The sequence below is a fragment of the Dasypus novemcinctus genome, chromosome 23 (genome assembly GCF_030445035.2).
Source record: "Dasypus novemcinctus isolate mDasNov1 chromosome 23, mDasNov1.1.hap2, whole genome shotgun sequence".
NCBI classification, from domain to species: domain Eukaryota; kingdom Metazoa; phylum Chordata; class Mammalia; order Cingulata; family Dasypodidae; genus Dasypus; species Dasypus novemcinctus.
Window position 1 is genome coordinate 57,369,701 of NC_080695.1, and position 24,274 is coordinate 57,393,974.

A 24,274-nucleotide genomic window follows, 5' to 3' on the forward strand; every position below is an offset into this window, starting at 1 on the left:
GTAACACTGGTACTAAAAAATTAAGTTAAATTGGAATTTAAAAAGGAAAGGCACACAACCATATGTATAGTATCCTGCCATTTTGTTAAAAAAGCATACACACACACACACACACACACACACATATATATATATATATATATACATCTATGATGGATTAGCATAGACTCTGGGTGGACACACTAGGCTAATGTCAATGATAATCTCTGGGAAGGGTGACAAGAAGGAATGGGGGATCAAGGGTTAGAGGAAGATTTACTTTCTACTCTATACCCTTTAGTACTGTTTCATTTTTCTTCTTTTTTATACCATGTTCATGTACTACTACATTTTTAAAAAATTAAAATGTTTCGGTGGTAAGGGTAAAGTAAAATGCCTCATTATCCTTTCTGTGCTCAAAATCAAATGTCTAAGATGATCTTTTTAAAAAGGAGGCTATACTACAGTGAAATGATAATTCTACTAATTTGGTGGAAAGAGGACTCAAAGTCAGAGTTTAATCCAACTTCTGCCACTAACTGGCTATGTGATCCTAGGCAGGTCACAAGGATTTCTGCTTGTTTTTTGGGGGGAAGGATTAGACTAAATGACCACTAGATTTTTTAATGTCAATGATCAATCATTAGCAGTTGACCAAGGTCCTTATTTATTATTAAGAACATTAGATTGAAAACTGGTTAAATTATGATACATCTACTCAGTGGAATACTGTTTTCATAAAAAATAGTAAGAAAGCCCTTTAACCTCCAAAATAGTAAGATACCCAAGATATACTGTTAAGTGATAAAAACAAGGTGCTGAACAGCATGTGAAAAAACACTGGACTATGTAAACACTTTTACAATATGTGTATGTGTGTATAAGAATTTACAAAAAACTAATAACATTTAATGTCTGTAAAGAGAATTGTGCTGGTGTTTTAGGGAGACATCACTATGAGTATTTTTATGCTTTTGAATTTTGTAATATGGAAATATATCACCTAGTCAGAGAATTAATTTTAAAAATCTATCCAGGGAGTAGATGTGGCTCAAGTGGGTGAGCACCTGCTCCCCACATGGGAGGTACTGAGTTGAGACCCCAGTGTTTCCTAAAAAAAAACAAACAGGGAAGTGGATTGGCTCAAGTGATAGAGCATCCATCTACCATATGGATGATCCATGGTTTGATCCCCAGGGCCTCCTGACCCATGTGGTAAGCTGGCCATGTGCAAGGAGTGCCGTGCTACACAGCAGCATCCCCGCATAGGGGTGCTCTATGTGTAAGGAGTGCACCCTGCAAGGAGAGCCACCCTGCGTGAAAAAAGTGCAGCCTGCCCAGGAGTGGCGCCGTACACAAGGAGAGCTGATGCAGCAAGATGACACAACAAAAAAGAGATGCAGTTTCCCAGTGCCGCCAGATAATGCAAGTGGACGCAGAAGAACACACAGTGAGTGGACACAGAGAGCAGACAACAGCAGGGAAGGGGAGAGAAATAAATAAAAAATAAATCTTTAAAAATAAACAAACAAAAAACAATAAGCAAACAAATGGAAAAAAAGTACAACTCAGGAGGAGCCGACGTGGCTCAGTGGTTGAGTCCTGGCTTCTCACATGAAGTTCTGGGCTCATTCCCTGGCCCTGGTACCATAAAAAAAAACAAAAAAATAAACCAAAACAAAAACGATTAAAAAAACCAAACAAAAACCTAACCATTCTGTAAAAACATTTCTTTTAAAACTCAGAAGAATAAACCAGGAAAGTTTAGTGTTTTAAAAATACATGAGGGAAGTGGATGTGGCTCAAGCAATTGCGCTCCCATCTACCTATAGGAAGTTCAGGATTTGATACGCACGGCCTCCTGGTGAAGGCAGGCTGGCTCATGTGGCAAGCTGACCCATGTGGAGCGTTGCCCCGCACAGGAGTGCTGGTCCATGCGGAGAGCTGGCACAGCAAGATGACACAACAAAAAGAGACACAGAAGAGAGATAATAAGAGAAGCAGCAAACCAGGGAGCTGAGGTGGCACTAGAGAACAATTGCCCCTCTCCCACTCTGGAAGATCCCAGGATTGGTTCCCAGAGCCACCCAATGAGAATACAAGCAGACATAGAAGAACACATAGCGAATGGACACAGAGAGTAGACAATGGAGGGAGGGGGGAAGAATAAATAAATAAATCTTTTAGGAAAAAACAAACATGAATCTCTATATTCATTAGGAAGATCAAAGTGGTTTCTAGTTTTCTTTCAAGGTGACCATCTTCTGCTGCTAGGCATACTGTATGTACCACCAAAGGTTCATTAATCACTGTTCTCAAGAATGACCTCCATTTATACAAGATGAAATCTAAACATATTAGTATTGACAAGGCATTGCAAGATAAAAGGTTTTTCTGCAAATGCATACACCTGCCTTTTACAATGTCCTCTGCACCTATCCAGTACTTTGTTATGTAATGCCTTTGAGATGATTTCTCTCTAAGTTTCTAAATGTAGTTCTTGAATTTTTTTTTAGGAGGTACCAGGGATTGAACCCAGGAGCTCATACATGGGAAGTAGGCATTCAACCACTGAGCTACACCCACTCCCCTTGAATTATTAAAATTACCGTTTTTACTGGATGCATTGTTTTTGTAGAAGGTCAACTTTTGCATAAACTTATCACTTATAAAGAAATTTATAAACATCACATAGTTTTTAAATTGCTGGTTCCATCCAACTGTTTCTTTTTTTAAGGGTCTGTATTATATAAAGTCTTCTAGCCCGAGTTAATTTTATTTTTTTAATTAGAGAAGTACTGGGCAAACAGAAAAATATACAAACAGGTAAAAATTTTGGAAGTTTCCATCCAGAATATTAAAAACCTACTTTGGCCTATAATTGGAGATTTAAAAAGGAAATTATACATTAATCATTCTTACATAAATAATCCACGATGTAAGAAAAAACCTAAAAGGATGACAATCCCAAAATAAATTTATCATTAAAGTATGTAATAATATCAGCATATTTTAAATCCTTATAAAAAAAAGAAACTCAAATGTTACATAAGTCAAATGAGCATAAAAATATCAGTTGTGGCATGTTTTAATGCATTGGTTGCCTCAACTCTTTCTGATAGCTATTTCATAATGAGTTCACAAGCCATCCTTAAATACAAGGAGTTGTATTTTCCCATTTCTGTTGGAATTTTACTTACATACACCTTTATCCACAGTATGAGACCTTATTTTCCATTTGGAATGCTGTAATGCTTTCATAAGAAAAGTTTATTTTAAAAATCAACTAATTTTAAAACAAAGTTCATTTGGAATAACATAGTTTATTATGGCTTAAAATTCGGGCAATAAATAACTTTATTGTCTGAAGCTAGAAAAACTGTCCCCAAATACTGAAACATGTCCACTTGTCAGAGGCAGTCCGGTAAATGTGCTGGTCTGAGATAGGTCGGGACTCCAGATAGAGGTTTCCAATATGAAATTAAGGTTAAGTTTTTGTGCTTTTATAAAGGTGGCACTTATATCTGTAGAAATATTGGTGAGTTCTAGAAAGATAAAAAGCAGTTTTACTTAATATAAGTTTTTACTTAATATAATATTCTAGAATTTAACAAGAAAATTGCAGAATTGCTAGTATTTATTCTGAGAGTAAAGCTTTAAAAAGAGAAATAGCCCACAGATTGATCTGTTGTAGTATATAGCTCAAGTTACAATGAACAGGCTCAAGACAAAGACGAAACAAAATGGGATACCATACATCTTGGTCTGGTAGTCTAGTACAGAAGATAACCATTATTATATAGGAAGTAAGGAGTCACCCGAGGATCAAATTAAGATTTTTTTAAGTTCTTCATGAACAATAGAGCACTTTTTTATTATTCTAGATCAAGGTTTCTCAACCTTGGCATTACAGATATTTGGGACTTGATACTTCTTTGTTGTAGGGGTTGTCCTGTGCATTTCAGGATGTTTAGCAACATTTCTGGCTGCTGTTAGTAAGTTCCTACCACCACCCCTTTTTTGGATGGCCATGGATACTACTCCTTCCACGGGATGCTGAAGTTGAGACAGCTGGGTTCTCTGGGAGGAGAGAATGGCATGCCTAAATCTGGGTATACCCAGGGCAAAGTGAAATAGACCATATTGGCTGCAGGCCTTGAAGACCAGGACCCTCTCCCTCAGGCCATTTGCTCTTGATCCAGAGAATGATCCCAGGTGTTACAACTGGACTCAAAACCCAGAGTGGGAGGAAGAGATGTGATGTGGGGGCATTTTCGGGGGTTGGAGTTGTCCTGGGTGGTGCTGCACGGGCAGTTACCAGACATTGTAGGTCCTCCCATGGCCCACTGGGTGGACTGTGGGCAAGTGTGGGCTATGGTGTGGACCATTGATCATGAGGTGCAGCGGTGCTCAGACATGTATTCACCAAATGCAATGAATGTCTCATGATGATGGAGGTTGTTGTTGTTATGGGGGGAGGAGGAGCGGGGTGAGGGGGGTGGGGGGTATATGGGGACCTCATATTTTTTGAATGTAACATTAAAAAAATAAAGAGGAAAAAAAAAAACCAAAAAACCCATTCTGGAAGGCCTAACCCAGGCAAACAGGGATGTTTTCATCTCTTAATTATTGGCCCCTTGCCATTACTTTACAGCAGTGACCACAAGTAGAACTGGGAACTAAACACTACTCTACGCTGCTTTAAAAAATCTTCAAAGGTTTCCCATTGCCTACAGGGTTAATTGCATATTCCCGGGAAATATCTATAAAAGACCCTTCACCAATTGTACAAAACCAAAATAACCAAAATGCTTTACCCCTAAAGATTATATATAAAATCCATATGTGTGTAAATAACTAGAGATAGGATGTATATATATTCTCTAAAGGAGAATTTGAGAAAAATTTAAGGAAATTACATGTGGTTTAGAACAAATAGCCAATTGTTTCCCATATTTAAGAATCATTCAACTGTCACCTTATAACTAGTTAATATTTCTCTTTAAATTGACTCATGTAAAATGTTTTTTACTTAAACAAGAATATTTAAAAAGGAACCATTACTACTGTAAGTAGAAAGCCAGTATCACTTTGCATAAATAGAAGTTATCTTGAAGTAGCTTTCTGAAAACAGATGTTAATAAATCCTAGCTGGATGCAGTTATTACCTACTGATGCATTAAGTTAGCAAGGAAGTATTAGAGAGGTGATAAAGGTCACTACTCCAAACTAAGAGCATTCTCCTTGATATAATCAAAAGGACTGAAAGCCAATTGAACAGGAAATAACTTTCCCACTCTACGATTCAATGTTATTTAATATCATCTAAAGTCACCATCATTTAAGGGATAATGTACTTAAATATTCTTCCAAAGGCACTTACTTGGCAGAGGACTGAGTTGCAACTCAGCGGCCGTGCTATGGCCTGGGCTAGAGAAGGCTATATTGCTCCTCAGCAGCAGAAGCTGGCGCGCTCTTGGTGGCAACTGACCCCTGGCTCTGGGTCACTGGAGCTGCTGTCTTAGAGGCAGGAGATGGGGTATCAGCTAGCTCCTGGGGGGACCGGCTCTCAGAAACTTGAGCAACTGGCTTATTATGAAATTCCTGGACATTCCAAGGCTGACGTGGAGAAATCTCTTGGGCTAACGACCTGGTTTGGGAGGACGGTTGGGTTAAATATAAGGCCTGGGAGTCCTGGACAGCCTGAGAGACCTGTGAGTGCACAGGTTTGGTCAGAAAAGACAGGTCAGACTGAGGTTGCATCAGAGAGACCTGGGTGGCCACGGCCTGGGATTGAGAAGCCTGAACAGTCTGAGTGGGGGCCTGAACAAGATTCCAGAGCTGACTCTGTGAGGCCATGGGGATTGCAGGGTGGCTTTTTGAGGCATGGGGGACTGGAGGCTGAGTTGTTGAAGGCGAGGGAACAGTGGGCTGGCTCTTGGTGCCCAGGGGGACTGGAGGCTGAGTTGTCAAAGCCACGTGGACAGCAGGCTGGCTCTTGGACACAAACATGGCTGGAGCAAGGAACTCCTTTGAAGAGGACAAGGTCCTTGGATACAGGTCTAGGGGACTTTCGGTGAACACGGGTAGCACCAGTTGGGACGGTGACCGCTTCAGAAACCATGGCGGATCAGCATCAAGGCCTGGAGAGTGAATTGACTCTGAACTTCTCACAGCTTCAGATTCCGGGCCCAAATTCTCTCCACCAAAGCCCTGAAAGCCGATGCTCTCGATGCTTTCCGATACGTTTTTCTTCTCCTCCTTCTCTGGCTGTTTTTCTAGCTGGCCCGTGACGGTCATACTGAGAGAAGGAGTCCCGCCAACGGCCCTCCTTCGGCGCTGCTTCCTGATCCGCATAAAGGCGCTGGAAACGTTAAAGATATTGAGAGAGAAGTGGCGGCGGTTTACGCTCTGGCGGAGAGCTTCCACCAGGGTGGAGGAGTGCACGTGGAAAGGCGTGGCGAAGAGGAAGCTCTCATCAGCGGGCATTTCAATGTTGCCGGTGTACCAGAAGACCCACCAGAGAAGGCTGAAGAAGATGATGATGGACCCCAGGTAGAGCAGTAGGTCATAGAAGAGGAGGTCGGCGAAGACCCCGGTGAACAGCACCACCACGCCCACCGTGTCGAAGAGGACACCCAGCCAGAAGAAATGCTGGCACCGGCCCAGGCTCGACCTCTTCTGGGGCGTAAGGACGTCATTTCTCGAAAGCTCCATGGGCTCCCACCGTAGCCGCCGCTAGGATCGCAGAGATGACCCGGCGGGCCGCGCCGCCGGCGCCCGCTGTGTCCCCATGGCAACGCCCTAGGGGTGAGCCGCACAGGGGGCGGGGCTAGAGGACGGGAAACCGCTCACCCGCCCTCAGGAAAGAAGGGCACCTCCCGCGAGACGGGGCGCATGCGCGATCCGCCCCGCCTGTCGTGCGACCCACTTCTTCGCATGCGCAGTCGGCCGTTCCCGTGCGTCCTTTCCGTGCGTCCTTCGCGCGCTTGCGGCTTGAGCGTACTGTGTGAGTCTCCCGAGGTGCGCAAAAATTGCCTCTCTGGCCTGGGGGTCGGGGGTGTGGCCACGAGAAACTGTCGCGGTTGTTCGGGAGGAAGGTCTCTATCTACACCCTACCGCTCCCCACCCCTGCCTTCAAGAGCGAGGGCGAGATCCTCCTCAAATAACTAACTGCTCTTTATCAAATAGGGGTACAGTACAGTTTTGTCCCAGAATTTAGTCACTTTTCGAGGAGTTACTGTTTTTCATTTTCATTGGGTGAAGTGGCTAAATTAGGATCTGTCGTTATAAGGAACTTAATTCCAGTCTTACCCGGTTGCCCTGTTATGACTCAACCATTAACATACTTGTGTTGGTTAATAACAGACCTAGAGGTGAATTCTATAAGGGTTTTCTCATCTTCTCCAGTTTCTTCCCTTTATTGTAGCATGTTTGTTGGACTGTTAGCCCAGACCCTCGGGGATATTTATACTGCTTTTCCCACTATCTCAATAGAGTAAGGCAGGAAAAAAAGAAATAATGGAACCTGTGACTCCTTGTAAGACACTGCTTAGCCTGGCTACTCATCCAGACATTGCCCTAGAGATTTGTCCAAACTTGAGTGTGAACTTCCCTAATGCTAGGCTAGGTCCCTGGGCTGACCCGGAATCTATTCCGAGCTCCTAAATAAGATGAGGCAATACTCCATCTAAATCACAGAATTTACTATTCTCAGAAAGACTGCACAATTTCTCGAGCTCCTTCCTTAAGCCCATTGCCAGACCCCTGACCTTTTCCAGACCTCTGCAGCAAGTTTTCAGGTCCCTTTGCCTCTTGTAGACATCCCTCAGACCCTCAGTTATTTTTACAGTTCTTCATTTTCCTTACCCCTTGAGCACATTGAAAAATCAACTTACCTCTGTGCTAATGGGAGTTAAGACCAGCTAACTGCTGACTTCTCCTCTCCTCTGCCATGTTAGTTGAAATAACTACTGCCACCATAGCTACCATCTGGTGCTTTTCTTTGACAAACCTGAACATTAGCATAGATTAAAATAGAATATACTTCAAGTTTGAAAATAGTATGCAAGAAAATTAAAACAACTTTAAGACCTGTTATCATTCAGGTTATCTTAGTGGAAAGTTAAAGCCAAGTATTGGCGCTTAGTTCCTCAATTGCTACGGGTGGACTTTTTAATAAACTTTTTTTTTTTAAGAATAGATTTAGGTTTATAAAGAAGTTTGAAAATAGTACAGAGCTTCAATGTACCCTATACCTAGTACCCTTTTTTTTTTTAATGAATTACAAAGCTCCTTATTTACTCTCTCTCTTTTTTTTTTTAGATGTTTCTACAAGTTCCAGAAATAATGTTAAATGTTCTGGAAACAATTAATAAATCTACTTCTGAAAACGGACTACATTCTGTACTCCAAAAGTATGCTAAGAGTGACATGATGTCTCCAGATAAACATAGTCCATATTCCTGCAATGCCAATTTGCCTTGATAGTGAGTACTTTAAAACATTAATATTGCAAAAACAAACAGATGTGGAATAACCTCAAAATCAAAGCAGAAGCATTGGATAAATAAATCTAAAGTCACAGGGTATAGGTTTATTCTCTTCTGGGCTACTCAGGAATACTGGTCAAAGTGATGCAGTATACCAAAAGTCTCAGTGTATAAAAATGTACTTTTTCCAGGAATCTCAGTTTCTTAGAGATAAGAAACTTGGAATTTTTATATGAAATATTTACTTTTATTTATTATATATATAAAATAAGCATGGGTATATTATGGAATAGTATAGAAAATACATGTACATTTAATGTAATAGGAGACACCGCTTTGTGACTAGAATAGGTGCTTTCTTTCTCTGACATTAGAGATACCTGATTAGAAAATTGTTGTTGAAATATTGTTGAATATATAGAACGGTGACATAAGAGAAACGCTTTGATTTTGTTAGGGAAGTAAAACAAATCTGCCAATTAAAAACCCCTCTATACCAATGTAAAAACAGAAAGAGAAAGAAAACTATGTATTATTGAGTAAGCATTAACATATATAGATGGTAGCAGGATTGCCCACCTGAGAGAAGTGCCACCATAGCTTTGGGACCTACTTGTTGCCACGACAGTAGTCAGGAAAAATCTTCCTTGTCACAATGCAAGGTGTTGGTGGAGGGTTGATGTGTGGGGCCCCTGTATGATGTTATGTTGGTTTACTTTGTAAGTTCACAACTTTTATTATACACTTAATTGTTTATATATGTTCATTATAAATGATATAAAGATAATAATAGGGTTGGTTAGGGGAAAAATACTTTGGTTAGTAGTAATATTCTGACAATGCTCTTTAATCATTAGTTAAAAAGGTTCAACAACAATGCAAGTTATTGGTGGTAGGGTGAATTATGAGAGTTCTGTATGATTTTATATATGTTTGTTTTGTAAGTTCACAACTATTATACACTTTTTGTTTGTGTATGTTTATGTATGAGTGGTATACATAAATAAATAAATTTAAAAAAGAAAAAGCTTCCTTGTCATAGCCCCTTCCTGCTGAAGAGGAAGCTTTGCCAATGGCTTCTCCTGAGATATATTGCTCAATTAGTGAGCATCAAAACCTTTTCATTTTCTGGACTGTTCTCATGAGTTTTATTTTTTCCCCTATATTATATAATATTTTAGCAAGAAGGTTTACAAAAGTATCCATTTACCAAAAGGTTTGATGACTCCAAATGATAGCATGTATTTTTTACAGATGCAGTATTGTTTCTGGAGAGAAATTCTGACAATTCAGAGAAAGGGGAAATGCACATTCATTTGGGAAACAAACATTCCAAAATTTGGGGCTTTCCAGTCAAATGAGTAGGAGACACATGCCAGTGCCCAGATGAATCATATTGGAGGCTGAGGTGAAAGGGAAAATTTGTACCAGTTATGTACATGCTTTTATTATTTTAATGGTTAAATTTTTCTATAACATTAAAGTAGTGAAAAATATTGAAATATTGAAAAGTAGGCATATTAGAACTATTTTAAGTTAAAATATATTATTTGTTCCTAAACCAGGATTTATTACAATTTTATGTTCCTCTCTTTAATGGAAGCAAACTCATCCACAATATTTTTAAATAAAATTTTATTGAAGTATATCATTCATACATGAACATACATAAACAATGAACATATAGTGGAAGTTATGAATTTACAAAACAAATGTATATAATCATACAATTTCCATACATCTTGTCACCACTAACATCTTGCATTGTTGAGAAATATTTCTTAACAAACTATGAAAGAGCATCATCAAAATAGTCCTACTAACTATAGCCCATATCTTACATTTGGTGTGTTCTTCCCCCAACTCACCCAATTATTATTATTCATGAGAAAATGCTTTTGTATTTGTTATCGCTCATGAGAAAATGTTCTCATATCTGTTCTGTTAACCACAGTCCATCATCCACCACTGGATTCCCTGTGTTATACAGTCCCATGCTTTGTATAATCCTTTCAAAGTGTGTGCTCAGTGACTCTGATTTTCATCACAGAGTTGTGCTGTCATCATCTCAGTCAATTTTAGAACATTTTTATTACTCCAAAAGGAAAAAATCTTATAACCTTATATACACGTATTGTTGTCCCTTAGTATTGAAATAATCTTCTTGCCATTCCTGCAAAATATTACAATATTACTATTAATTATCATCCATAAGTTACATTAGTTGTAATTTTCCTGTGTATCACCATATTCTTAGTGCATTGTAAAAGAAGAGCATTCTTATATTTATACTATTAACCACAATGTTCATGCACACTGAAATCACTGTTACACACGACCTAGATTCTTCTCTACTTTCCTTTCAATTGAAATTTATGTCCACAGACTACCCCTTTCAGGCACAATCTTGTCTCTAAAGCAGCACTCTTAGTTATACTCACTATAATGTGTTACCATCAACTCTATTCATTTCCATGCTTTTACAAGAAATCTTATTAAAAATTCTACATTTATTGAGCATCAGTTTCCATTCTCAAGCCACATTCTATTTCTTAGTAACTTGTACTCCAGAGTTTACCTCCGCGAGTTTACTCATTAGATTTAGTTTGTGTTAGTGAGACTATACAAAATTTGTCCTTTTGCGTCTGGCTTATTTCACTCAACATAATATCTTCTAGGTTCATCCACGTTGTCATAAGCATCCTGATTTCATTTCTTTTTACAGCTGAATAGTATTCCATTGTATGTATATACCACATTTTGTGGTTCATGGACACTTGGGCTGGTTCCATGTATTAACAATTGTGAATAATGCTGCTATGGACATCAGTATGGAAATGTCAGTTTGTGTCCTTGCTTTCAGTTCTCCTGAATATAGTCCTAGTAACAGGATTGCTGGATTATACGGCAGTTCTGTATACAGCTACTTGAGGTACTGCCAACTGTCTTCCATAGAGGCTGCACCATTCTACATTCAGTGTACATTCCATACAACAGTGAAGGAATGTTCTGTTTCTCCACAACCTTTCTAGCACTTGTGGTTTTCTGTTTTTTTAATAATGGCCATTCTATGAGGTGTGAAATGTATCTCATTGCAGTTTTGATCTGCATTTCCCTAATAGCTAGTGTTGTTGAGCATTTTTTCATGTGCTTTTTGGTCATTTGTATTTCCTCTTTGGAGAAATGTCTATTTGAGTCTTTTGCCCATTTTAAAATTGGGTTGCTTGTCTTTTTATCATTGAGTTGTATGATCTTTTTTCATCCATAATTTTAAAAAAATGTACTTAACTTATCTCATTTCAGTTGAGAGAAGTGCCACGTGACAATATTCATGAATCAGTAATGATTTTAAATAATTCAAGTTTGCTAAAACGTCTTTCTCAGCATCCCATTCTGGTGTCGTTAAATATATGTATATGGCCACCTTTGAATTTAGATAATATTGTACTTAGGTAAAATTTGTTAATTACCTGGAGGGTTTTTTTTACTTAAAAAATTTTATTGAAGTATATCACTCATACATATACATAATAAGTATATAATAATAGTTGTGAACCTGTAAAATAAACATACATAACATCATAGAGGGCTCTCATAGCTCACCTCACCCTCCCACCAATACCTTGGATTACTGTGAAACATTTTTAACTTGTGGTTAAAGAGCATCCTCAAAATATTACTGCTAACTGAAGTATCTTAAGGGGAACGGACTTGGCCCAGTGGATAGGGCATCCTTCTACCACATGGGAGGTCTGTGGTTCAAATCCCTGGCCTCCTTGACCCATGTGGAGCTGGCCCACGCACAGTGCTGATGCGCGCAAGGAGTGCTGTGCCACGCAGGGGTGTCCCCTGCGTAGGGGAGCCCCACGCCCCCACACGCAAGGAGTGCACCCTGTAAGGAGAGCAGCCCAGGGCGAAAAAAAGTGCAGCCTGCCCAGGAATGGCACCGCACACACAGAGAGTTAACACAGCAAGATGACACAACAAAAAGAAACACAGATTCCCATGCCACTGACAACAACAGAAGTGGACAAAAAGAAGAACATGCAGCAAAATGGACACAGAACAGACAACTGGGGAGGGGGAGAGAAATAAATAAACCTTTAAAAAAAAAAGTATCTTAAGTTTGGTATATTTTCCCCCCAACCTATCCTATTATTATTATTATCATTATTATTACTATATCATTTATATATGAACATACATAAACAATAAGTGTATAGTAAAAGTTGTGAACCTACAAAGCAAACATGCACAACATCATATGGGGGTTGCATACATCAACGCACCACCAAAACCTTGCGTTGTTCTGAGACACCCATTACAAATTATGAAAGAATATTGTCAAAATCTTACCACCAACTATAGTTCCTTATCTTACATTTGGTGTATTTTTCCCCCAACCCACCCTATTATTATTTTTTAAATATATCTTTATGACAGAAGTTGTAAACTTACAAAACAATCATGCACGTGTGTAGAATTCCCATACAATACCCCTTCATCAATACAACACACTGTGGTAGAACATTTGTTACAAATTATGAGATAATATCAGACTATTACATCTGGGGAATTTTTTTTTTTTTTTAAAGATTTTATTTTTTATTTAATTCCCCCCCCCTCCCCCTGTTGTCTGTTCTCTGTGTCCATTTGCTGCATCTTGTTTCTTTGTCCGCTTCTGTTGTCGTCAGCGGCACAGGAAGTGTGGGCGGTGCCATTCCTGGGCAGGCTGCTCTTTCTTTCGCGCTGGGTGGCTCTCCTTATGGGGTGCACTCCTTGTGCATGGGGCTCCCCTACGCGGGGGACACCCCTGCGTGGCACGGCACTCCTTGCACGCATCAGCACTGCGCATGGGCCAGCTCCACACGGGTCAAGGAGGCCCGGGGTTTGAACTGCGGACCTCCCATGTGGTAGACGGACGCCCTAACCACTGGGCCAAGTCCGTTTCCCATCTGGGGAATTTTTAACAAATTCTGATGCTTGGGTCCCATCTTCAGAGATTCTACTTAGTTAGACTGAAGTAAGGCCAGGCATCAGTATTTTTTTTAAACAACTTTCTAGGCAAATCTCCTGTGCAACCAGAGTTGAAAACCACTGCTTTTTACAGAATTTTTTTACTTCTTTAAATCAGAGTTGAAAATCACAGCTTAAAATCAAAAGATCAGAGAATTTATAATTTTAGAAGGTTTGAGCACATAGATTTCGACAAATTCAAAATGTAAACAAGAAGAAAAAAGGAGGGGGAAAAGTCTATGTATAACAAAAACAAACAAAAACCCACTGTAAGGAACTATCTTGAAAGTTTAACAGTGCTTTTGATTGATTGGAAGGATTGTGGGTGATGGTTATTTTTCTTTGAGAGTGTAATACTTCTCATCTTGTGAAAGTATTCTTGTTCTTTTTACATAAAACAGGCTATTATTTATAGCTATTATTTTTCAATTCTAAGAAACTGTCCACTTAAATAAATTCTATGAGGAGAAAACACTTCTGGGGATGGTATTTATCAAGCTCTTTAGCTTCCAGCAAATTTTCAAGTGGGAGGGCATCACTTGACAACATGTTTTCACTTCTTTTTAAAGTATGAACAATGGGTGAGCCAAAGCTATTTCCCTATTCTATCCCTACCCCACTTTGTGAAAAGATTGGTGTTAAGGAGAAGAGATAAGGACATTGTAATTGCTGAATTAATGTAAGAAAAACTTAGTAATATAATTCAGAGTAAGAAGGGTTCTTTTGACCTAATAAGAGCAGGATTCTAATTTCACCTAATACTGTTCATGTTTTTCTAATAAGGATTTCTTATGTATATCAGTTCTGGGGGTCTTTAAAGGAAATTGACCCTTTCAATGTGTTCCGACTGATTTTAGATATTTTAGAAAAAACAAGCGTTCTGCATCAGAAAACCCTACCTTTCTTCCTCCAGTGTACTCTAGGCAAGTCACCAACACTGAAATCATTGTTTCTTGTGTAGTAATAATAGCTAACATTTATTGTTTACTATTACCAGGCACTGTAAGATGCTTTACAGGTATGATCTCATTTATCCTCATAATAACCCCATTTCACATAGAAGAGCCTGAGGCCTAGAAAGGATAAAGGCACACAGGTAAAAAGTGGCAAAGGTTCTAGAGCCCTTGTTCTAACCAACAGTTCTCAAAGTTTAGCATGAATCTAGAAGATGTCCATACTTGATTTACATACAGTAAAATTCACTCTTTTTGGTGTATAGATCTATGAGTTTTGAGAAAGGCATAAAAAGCACATAACGACCCCCACACAAAGATAGAGAACAGCTCCATCATCCCCCCCTCGCCCCAAATTCCTATGTGCTATCTATCCCTTTGTAGTCAAATCCTACCCCAACCCTTCACCCCTGGCAACCCCACTGATCTATTCTCCATTCCTATAGTTTTGCCTTGTCCAGAATGTTATATAAATGGGATATTACAGTATGTTACATTTTGAATCTGGCTCTCTTTCACAAGCATACTGCATTTGGGATCCATCTGTGCTGTTTCATGTATCAATACTTTGGTCTTTTATTTTGTCAATTTTACTGACATGTATTCATAAAGCATACAATACACCAAAGTGTGCAGTCACTGGTATTGGTATATTCACAGAGTTGTGCATTCATCACTTCAATCAGTATGAGTGTTTTCATTACTCCAAAATAAAATCATAAAAAACAAACAAAAAAACTTCTACTCTTTTAGTAGTTACCTTTCAGTTTCTCTATCCCTCCCCTGCCATACATAACTGCTATTCTATTTCTATCTTTCTCATTTATTTGTATTTATATTTGGTATAGATGGAGTAAAAGAAAATATGTAGTATAATACCGTTTGTCTAGTTTCTTTCACTTAGCATATTTCCTTTTTTTCCACCATTGATGGTAAATGAAAATATTACCCTATTAATATCTTGTAACTTTAGCATACATTTATTCTGTTCCAAAGAAAAACAGTCTTATATATGTAATATTTACATACTCTTTTTTAACATGAGGGTTTGCTATGCTATACAGTCTCATGCTTCATTTTTCAGCTTTCCTTCTAGTGATATACAGGACCTTAGGCTTTTCCTTTCAACCACTATCAAACTACTGTTAGCTACAAACACGATGATGTGCTTTCACCATTTCATTTCCAAAGATTTATAAACAATCTTTTCAACATTCTGACAGATTAAACCTCAGCTTTCCATTCTCTAACATCATTCTATTTTCTGGTGACCTATATTTTAGTTAATGCCATGAGTTTGCTCGTTATATTTAGTTAATAATATTGCAATCATACAGTATTTATCCTTTTGTGTCTGGCTTGCTTCATTCAACATAATTGCCTCCAGGTTCATCCATGTTGTCATATGCTTCATGACTTCATTTCTTCTTACAGCTTAATAATATTCCATCATATATATATATATATACCCAAATTTGTTTATCTGTTCATCAGTTGATGGATAACTGGGTTGTTTCCACCTTTTGGAAATTGTGAATTCTCATGATAAACATTGGTATACAGATGTCTATATGTGTCACTCTTCCCATTTCTTCTGGGTGTATACGTAGAGTGGTTTTGCTGGGCTAAATGGCAAACCTTTATTCTACTTCCTTAGGAACTGCCAGTCTTCTACAGTGGCTGTACCATTCTTCATCCCCACCAACAGTGAATAAGCATACTATTGCTCCACATCCTCCCCAACACTTCTAATTTCCTGTCTTTTTCAGTGGCTCTTATAATATGTGTGAAATGATATCTTGTCGTTATGATTTGCATTTCCCTAATAGCCAGTGATGTTGAGCATTTTTTCATGTTTTTTTGCCATTTGTATTTCTTCTTTGAACAAATGTTTATTCAAGTATTTTGCCTATTTTTCAACAAGATCTTTTTTTTTTTATTGTTAAGTAGTAGGGTTTCTATATTTCATGGATATCAGACGCTTGTTGGATATGTGATTTCCAAATATTTTTTTTTTAAGATTTATTTATTTCTTTCTTTCTCTCCCCCCCCCCCCCCCCCCGCCCTGGTTGTCTGTTCTCTGTGTCTATTTGCTGCATCTTCTTCTTTGTCCACTTCTGTTGTTGTCAGCGGCATGGGAATCTGTGTTTCTTTTTGTTGCATCATCTTGTTGTGTCAGCTCTCTGTGTCGGTGTCACCATTCTTAGGCAGGCTGCACTTTCTTTCATGCTGGGCGGCTCTCCTTACAGGGTGCACTCCTTGCACGTGGGGCTCCCCTATGCGGGGGACACCCCTGTGTGGCAGGGCACACCCCTGCGTGGCAGGGCACTCCTTGCGTGCATTAGCACTATGTATGGGCCAGCTCCACATGGGTCAAGGAGGCCCGGGGTTTGAACCGTGGACCTCCCATGTGGTAGACAGCCACCCTAACCACTGAGCCAAGTCCACTTCCCTCCAAATATATCTTCCCATTTGCATTTAAAGTCTGCTTTGTCTGATATTAATGTAGCTACCCCTTTCATTTTTTGGTTGCTATTTGCATGGAGTATCCTTTTCCAACCTTTCACTTTCAACCATTTTGTATCCCCGGGTCTAAGATGAGTTTCTTTTAAGCAGCATATGGATGGCTCATGGGTTTTTTTAATCCATTCTGTCACCATGTATCTTTTAATTGGTGAATTTAATCCTTTCACATTCAGTGATATTACTGTAAATGTACTATTTACTTCCATCATTTTATTCTTTGGTTTTCCTATGTTTTATCATATTTTTGTCTGTCTTTTTACTCTTTTGGTTATTCTTTCTGCTATTCTTTCTTCTATACTCTCCTCCAAGCCTCTCTTTTCCTGTCTTTTTCTTTCAGGTTCTAAGGCTTCCTTAATATTTCCTGCAAAGGTATATTATTTTTTGCAACCTAGTTGCTGTTTGTTTGTGAATATTTTATACTTACTTTCATATTTGAAGGATAGTTTTACTGGATAAAGAATTCTCAGCTGACAATTTTTCTTTTTCAGAATCCTAATTGTATCATACCACTGTCTTCTCACCTTCATGGTTTCTGTAGAGAAATCTGTGCTAAGTCTTACTGTACGTCCCTTGTACATGATGGTTTGCTTCTTCCTTGCTGCTCTGAGAATTTTCTCTTTATCTTTGACATTTGACATTCTGAGTAATATTGTCTTGAAATAGACCTATTCAGGTTTATTCTGATTGGGGTATAGTGTGCTTCTTGGACTATGTAAGTTAATTTTTGTGAGAATTGGGAAATTTTCAGCTATTATTTCCTCAAGTACTCTTTCTGCCCCTTTTCCCTTCTCTTCTTCTTCTGAAACTCCCATGACACATATGTTGTTGTGTTTTGTTATCATTTAACTCTCTGACCCCCTGCTCATTATTTCCATTCTTTCTCTTTCTGTTCTTTCATTCCCATGAGCTCTGTTATCTTTCTGTTGAGGATTTCAAATTCTTCTTTGTGCTTGCTCAATGTCTTTTTGATGTCATTTATCTCTTTAACCATATTGTCTTTCAACTCATTAATTTGATTTTAGAAATTTGTGTGCATCTCACTCATTAGTTCTCTCAAATTCTGCATCTCTTCTGGGGCTTTGATATAGTCCTTTTCTTGGGCCATGTCTTCTATTTTCTCAGTATGGCTCATAATTTTTTGCTCATGTCTAGGCACCTGAATAGGATGTAGTTTATTCAGGTGCTCAATTTCTTTCCTTTTTGTAGGGATTTAGTGGCAGGAGGCTGTGTGTTACCTGTGCTCTTTGATTCTTGGCTTGACCTGGGTTGTTAGAATTGTTCCTGCTGTTTGCTCAAAACTGGGCACTGGACCCAGTACTTTGTGACTCGCTTCCTAGGGCCTTGGGGAGGGGAGCTAAAGAAGGCTAGAAAAAGCCTCTTCTACTTATTTTTACTTTTCTCACATGCACTTCCTTGGTCTGCCAGCAGGTGGCGCTCTTTAACACCTCTCAGTTTAATGCCTGGTCAGAGTGTATTTGTTGCAACACAGATGGGATCAATGTGGTAACGCTTCCTGTCCGGAGGCTAGGAGCCTTGTAATTCAAACTTTCTCTGAGACAGTTCTCCAGCCTTCTCTGGCAACCCCCCTCCCTTTTCCTGGGTAGGGAGTCCCTAGCAATCAGTCTTGGTTAGCAGAGAAGGAAATTGAAAGGTTCATATATCTTTAGCCTCTTGAGGGCTCCCAAGGCAAACAATGGCATGGAAGGGCTAGTGGCACACAGCAGACCAAATTTATGAGTCAAAAGCTGAGTCAGCCTTAGCCTGTGCCCTCTCTCTCCCCTTTCCTGGGGCATCTTCAACAATCAGCCCTAACTATGGGAAGGTCAGATTTCTCCAGTCCTGTGCTCCCAGGGCAAACCACCGTGTGGTCCCACTGGCCTGGGAGGGCTCTTGGGACACAGCAAACCAAATTTGTAATCAGAAGCTGGGTCAGCATTAGGCTGTGTCCCTCTGTCTTCCCTTTCCTGGGGTCGTAGATCCCTGGAACCCCCTTTTTCTGTAGCCGCAGGCCCAGAGGCCTGATTCCAAAGTGTCTTTAGTGTGGGGGATGGTACCGGCAGCAGTAGCTGCTGGTTTCAACTCACAGTTCTGTCATAATGATTTCTCTCCTTTGTCCCTCTCTCCTCTGGGCAGTGTCCAGCCTTTGTCTGGTGTCCAAAACCCTAGAAGACCTTTTTCTAGACTGTTTCAGCCTGTCCTCTAGCTATTTTTCTGGAGGAGGAGAGAGTCCCAGGTCCTTCTAGTCCGCCATCTTCCTGGAAGTCTGAAATGTCTAGAAGGTTTTAAAACAGGTTGCTGGGTCCTAAACCCAAAGTTTCTGGTTCTGTTGGTCTACAGCGGGCCCAAGAATTTATATTTCTAACAAATTCCCAGGTGATTCTGATGTTTCTGGTTTGTGGACCATACTTTTGAGTTTTGATGCTGCGATCAGCTCAGCGATAGTTGGCGCAAAGGGAAGGCAATGCAGAACTTTAAGAGAAAAAGGACAGAGAGAGAGAGATGAGAGAGAAGATAAAGCTGGGACCAGGGGACTCACAGCTTCTGGAACTGAGAGAGCCTTGACCCTAGTTTCCACCTTTTGCTATTGGAAACTACTGAGCAGCTGTTTTCTGTTAGAACTACAACATCATCTACAATAATAGGAAACAACTGCAACATCTAACAACTGCAACATCTACAATAGAACAAGTGAAACTCGTTTTCCCACATATTTCTCCCTTTTTGTTTTTGCTAAGTCTGCACAAGTGATATTTCACTGATTAACAAAGCTTCTTGCATGATATTTTTACTTTTAGGTTTGAACAATACTCATTAAATTTTTGCTCATTCAGTCCTAGGATTGTTCAAACTTAAAACAAGAGATTTACATCAAGGTACATTTATATATCACTTACAGTTCATCAAGTCACTTAAGTACACAATATGTTTCATTATTAAAGTTCTGATTAGTATTCAAGCATTTTATACATAATCCATAACTACTGTAGACTATACAACAACAAACAATAAGGGTCCCAACTAGCAGACATTTAATGAATATACTTTCATTTCTCATGGGCTTAAAATTCCCAACCAGCAAGGCTGTATAGGCCAGTTCTCGATATTAGTGCTGGCCACATCCAATTCACAGGCTAAGTCATTACAAACTCCATTAACATGAGAAAACATTGTATTTATCAATTACAGCAGAGAATATACTTTTGTCTTACTCAAACATTTAAGAATTTGATTGAGCAGCAGGGACCTTACAGCTTGTCCCAATTGTTTGCCAGGCCCTTACAATACCATTGTCTCTGATGTTTTTTAGTAGTGTCACTGTCGCAGGCTTCTTCTGTGCAGCCAGATTCATTGCCATCAGGCCAGGGCAGAAGGCCTTGAAGAACTGCAAAAGTCCATGGAGGACCTTTTCACACAGTTTTTGGACTTTTTGTGTTCATTCAGATTTGTTTTACTTTTTCAAAACACGTCATCTCATGGAATGCTACCATAATACTTTTACAACTTACTATAGGAATACTAGTTCTGTCCTGCGTATCTCCATATTAATCATTTTATTTTAGGACAAAATACACCTTAAAACATTTTAACTGAAATTCCCACAAACTTTTTACCTTTTTTAATATTTGCTTAACTTTTACATCTTTTATTTTATCCTTTCTTTTTCTTTTTTCTCTTCCTTTTTGTCTTTATCTCTTTTCTCCTTTTTCTTTTTTCCCTTCTTTTTCTCTTTTTCTTTCCTTTCTCTTTTTCTCTTTCCTTCATTTTTCTTTTTTCCTTCCTTCTTTTTTCTCTATTTGTCCTTTTTCTATCTCTTTTCTTTTTTCCTTCCTTTCTCTTTTTCTCTTTTCTTCCCTTTTTTCTCTTTTCCTTCCTTTCTCTTTTCTCTTTTCTTCCCTTTTCTTTTTTCCTTTCTTTGTCTTTTTCTCTTTTCCTTTTTCTTTTTCCTTCCTTTCTCTCTCTTTTCTTCCTTTTTCTTTCTATCTTTCTTTTTTCCTTCCTTTTTCTTTTTTTCACTTACTGTAATAATTACAACACACACACTGACACTGAACAAACACAAAAGCAGTTCTAAATCTATTAATGTAGAATTTCTTCATTGCTTACTTCTATAATTCAACATTTCTTTTCCAGTTTTCCTCCTCTCAATTTCCTTCTTAATCTTTTTGTCCCCAAGTCATACTTGCTTTATGATGCCATGCTTGAACAAGTTCTGTAGTTTAGATACTTCGATGTAAAATCATTCTAGTCTTCAGAATGAGACCCAGCCATGCAGTTTCCAGTGTCTGTCTCTCCATCTGCATGACCGGAGGTTTTGGGTTCCACAGGAACTTTTGTCGACTCTTAGCGTTCATGGTATGGCTTTATCTGATGAGCTGGTATCCACACAGGACATTGTGTGGGGAAATAAAAACAAACCCTTGAGGACTTTGAAGGCTTTCTAAACCACTCAGGGCTCTGTGCCTTTACAACCACTTTAGTTTTGCTCGAGGCAATCCCTCTTCCATTCAGGTCCCTGGTCAGGCCCCAGATGCTGCAAGCCTTTTTCCCTTCATGCCCCACATTGGGTGCCAGTTTCCATGCTAAGTCAGCAATTGGTTGCCTTGAAGGGAAGGCCACACATAACTTTATAAAATAAAGGACAGAGAGAGATAGATGAGAGAGGAGATAAAGCTGGGACCAGGGGACTTACAGCTTCTGAAACTGAGAGAGCCTTGACCCTGGTTTCCACCTTTTATTTATTGGAAACTACCGAGCAGCTGTTTGCTGTTAGAACTGCAACATCATCTACAATAATAGAGAAACAACTGCAACATCTACAATAGAACAGGTGAAACTCTTTTCCCACATTTTGGGATCAAAGAGCATGCATATTTTGAAGGTAAAACCCTTATTCTTCAATGCAATAGTACTACTTTATTATGGGCTGCATTAATAGATACTGTGATGCAAATTGTAAGACTTTATTATAATAGATACTATTTAACAAATGCCTACTTGTACTTGATGCTTTATATTCATTATCTCTGATACCAGAACCCAGTGAGGTAGATATTATTATCTCTCTTTTACAATACAAAGTTATCTCTCTGAGAACCTGATGGTCTGGTTATTTGTACAGGGTTTTTTTTTTTGGTTTTTTTGTTTTTCTTATTTCTCCCCCCTCCTCCTGTCCATTGTCTGCTCTCTGTGTCCATTTGCTGTGTGTTTTTCTACGTCTGTTGTAGTCTCATTAGGCAGCTTCGGGAACCTATCCTGGGACCTTCCACAGTGGGAGAGAGGTGATCATTCTCTTGCTCCACCTCAGCTCCCTAGTTCATTTAATCTCATATTATCTCTTCTCTGTGTCTCATTTTTGTTGCGTCATTTTTCTGTGTCAGCTCTTCATGTGGGCAGCACCAGTCCTGGCTGAGCTGCACTCCTGCATGGGGCTGCACTCCTTGCACAGGGGTACCTTTGTGTGGGGTGACACTCCTTGTGCAGGGTAGCATTCCAGGTGGGCCAGCTCACCACATGGGCCAGGAAGCCCTAGGTGTCAAACCTTGGACCTCCTATATGGAAGGTGAAAGCTCTATCAGTTGAGCCATATCCACTTCCCTGTACAGGTTTTTTATGCCTTTCAAAGTTTTATAGTTTGTGTGAGGGCCTTCCACATTTTTCAGATAATTTTCTAGATATTGTACTTTTTGTTGCTGCAGATGAAATCTCCAGTCCACAGGAAGGCACACATACTACCAATGGAATAATCTTTTCCAACAGCACTTTAGCTATACTTTAGTTTAACAATAAACCTAGGGCATTATTAGAATGCTTAACAGTTTTAATTATTTGCAAGTGATCCCAAAGAACTAGGACATGTGACACATCAAATGTGTGAGCTGGTCCACTACTCATCATCCATATCTCACCTTAGCTTTATTATTCTATATCTGCATATCAAATGGTTAAAGGTAGGTGCTAATGGCATTTGAGTAGATGCCATGAAATCCCAGCTCTCTGCACCACAAACCTATTCCCTCTATGAGGCCCAGCATGGAGCCTAGGAAAGAACATATATAGCACTTTTTCTCAAGCCCAGGATTACTGATATTTGTACTGGATAATTCTTTGGTGTGGGGGCTGTCCTGTGCATTGCAGGTGTTTAGTAGCACCATTGGCCTCTACAGCATTAGTTGCTAATAGCACTCCCTCTTACCCAGTTATTACAACCCAAAATGACTTCAGACATTTTATGTCCACTAGGGAGCAAAATTGCCCTAGTTGATCATAAATAATCAAGATAGCAGAGTAAGACACTCCCAGGCTCCAGTCTCCCCACAGAAGATTTAAACAACAGACTATCTTTCTCAAAGCTCTGGAAATAAAGGGTTGAAGTAACAGGGCAAGTGCTGAATTAAGAAAAAGGCAACTTAAAAACAATATGATTTCATGGCACCCTTTCTGGCCCTTCCTTCATCCCACATCCTGGTTCTGGAGGGATAATAATAACCCTTGTGCACATACTAGGGTGCATGTTTGTGTCATTCTGTCTGGTGGTAACCTGAAGGATTAAACCAGGATGCTCATCTTAGGATCACTGTCCCAGAACTTGCCCTGTGAATAGAGGCAGATCACAGAGTTCTCCTGCAGAATGCTGTAGAGCAGTCAAGTCACGTTTTCCTAGGGCTGAGAATTGCCAGCTGTGGACATACACTATAGCACCTGGATCATGATCAAACCCTGTTTCCTAGGGAAAGGGGGACATTCAGATGGTATAAATAGGGGAAATTCTAGGGCCATATGCATATGCCCAGAACTAGATACATGTAAAGGCCTATGCTTTGGCCTCAGGCTATTCTCTAAACTTATTGGGAGGATTGTTAAGCAATGAGGGAGAGCACTCATACAGGCCAATCAGCAGAGGTGATTTTGTTTTGTTTTGTTTTGTTTTGTTTTGTTTGTTAGTGTCTGGCATTCAAGAAAATCTCTGTCATAACTCTAGCTGGATTCAAGTTCAAGGATCAGATATCTCAGCATCTAAATTCCAGACATAACACCTTAAAATATAAAAATTTCCAGGTTGCCACCAAAGATTACAAAACATGCAAGGAAGCAGGAAAACTATGTCCCATGCAAAGAAATGGGGTAAAGCATTAAAAATCATCAATGAGGAAGATCAGACCTTGGATAGTCCAGACAAAGACTTAAAAAAAAAGTGGGGGAAGCAGACTTGGCCCAATGGGTAGGGCATCTGCCTACCACATGGGAGGTCTGCGGTTCAAACCCCGGGCCTCCTTGACCCATGTGGAGCTGGCCCATGTGCAGTGCTGA

General features: G+C 39.4%; 2 protein-coding genes across 3 annotated transcripts in view; one reads left to right on the forward strand and one right to left on the reverse strand.

The window, feature by feature from the left end:
• RRN3 (RRN3 homolog, RNA polymerase I transcription factor) overlaps positions 1-6,796 on the reverse strand; it is a 49,005-nt gene extending 42,209 nt beyond the window's left edge. The window contains exon 1 of one of the 2 annotated variants that reach the window (XM_071211340.1): positions 5,363-6,796. The gene's annotated coding sequence lies outside the window, so the exon portion shown is untranslated. The remainder of the gene's footprint in view (positions 1-5,362) is intronic. The other variant, XM_004471861.4, reaches the window with a different exon arrangement.
• Positions 6,797-6,893: 97 nt separating this feature from the next.
• LOC131275614 (acyl-coenzyme A synthetase ACSM5, mitochondrial-like) overlaps positions 6,894-24,274 on the forward strand; it is a 163,597-nt gene continuing 146,216 nt past the window's right edge. Inside the window, exons 1-2 of the mRNA XM_071211342.1 lie at positions 6,894-7,002; positions 8,305-8,468. The gene's annotated coding sequence lies outside the window, so the exon portion shown is untranslated. The remainder of the gene's footprint in view (positions 7,003-8,304; positions 8,469-24,274) is intronic.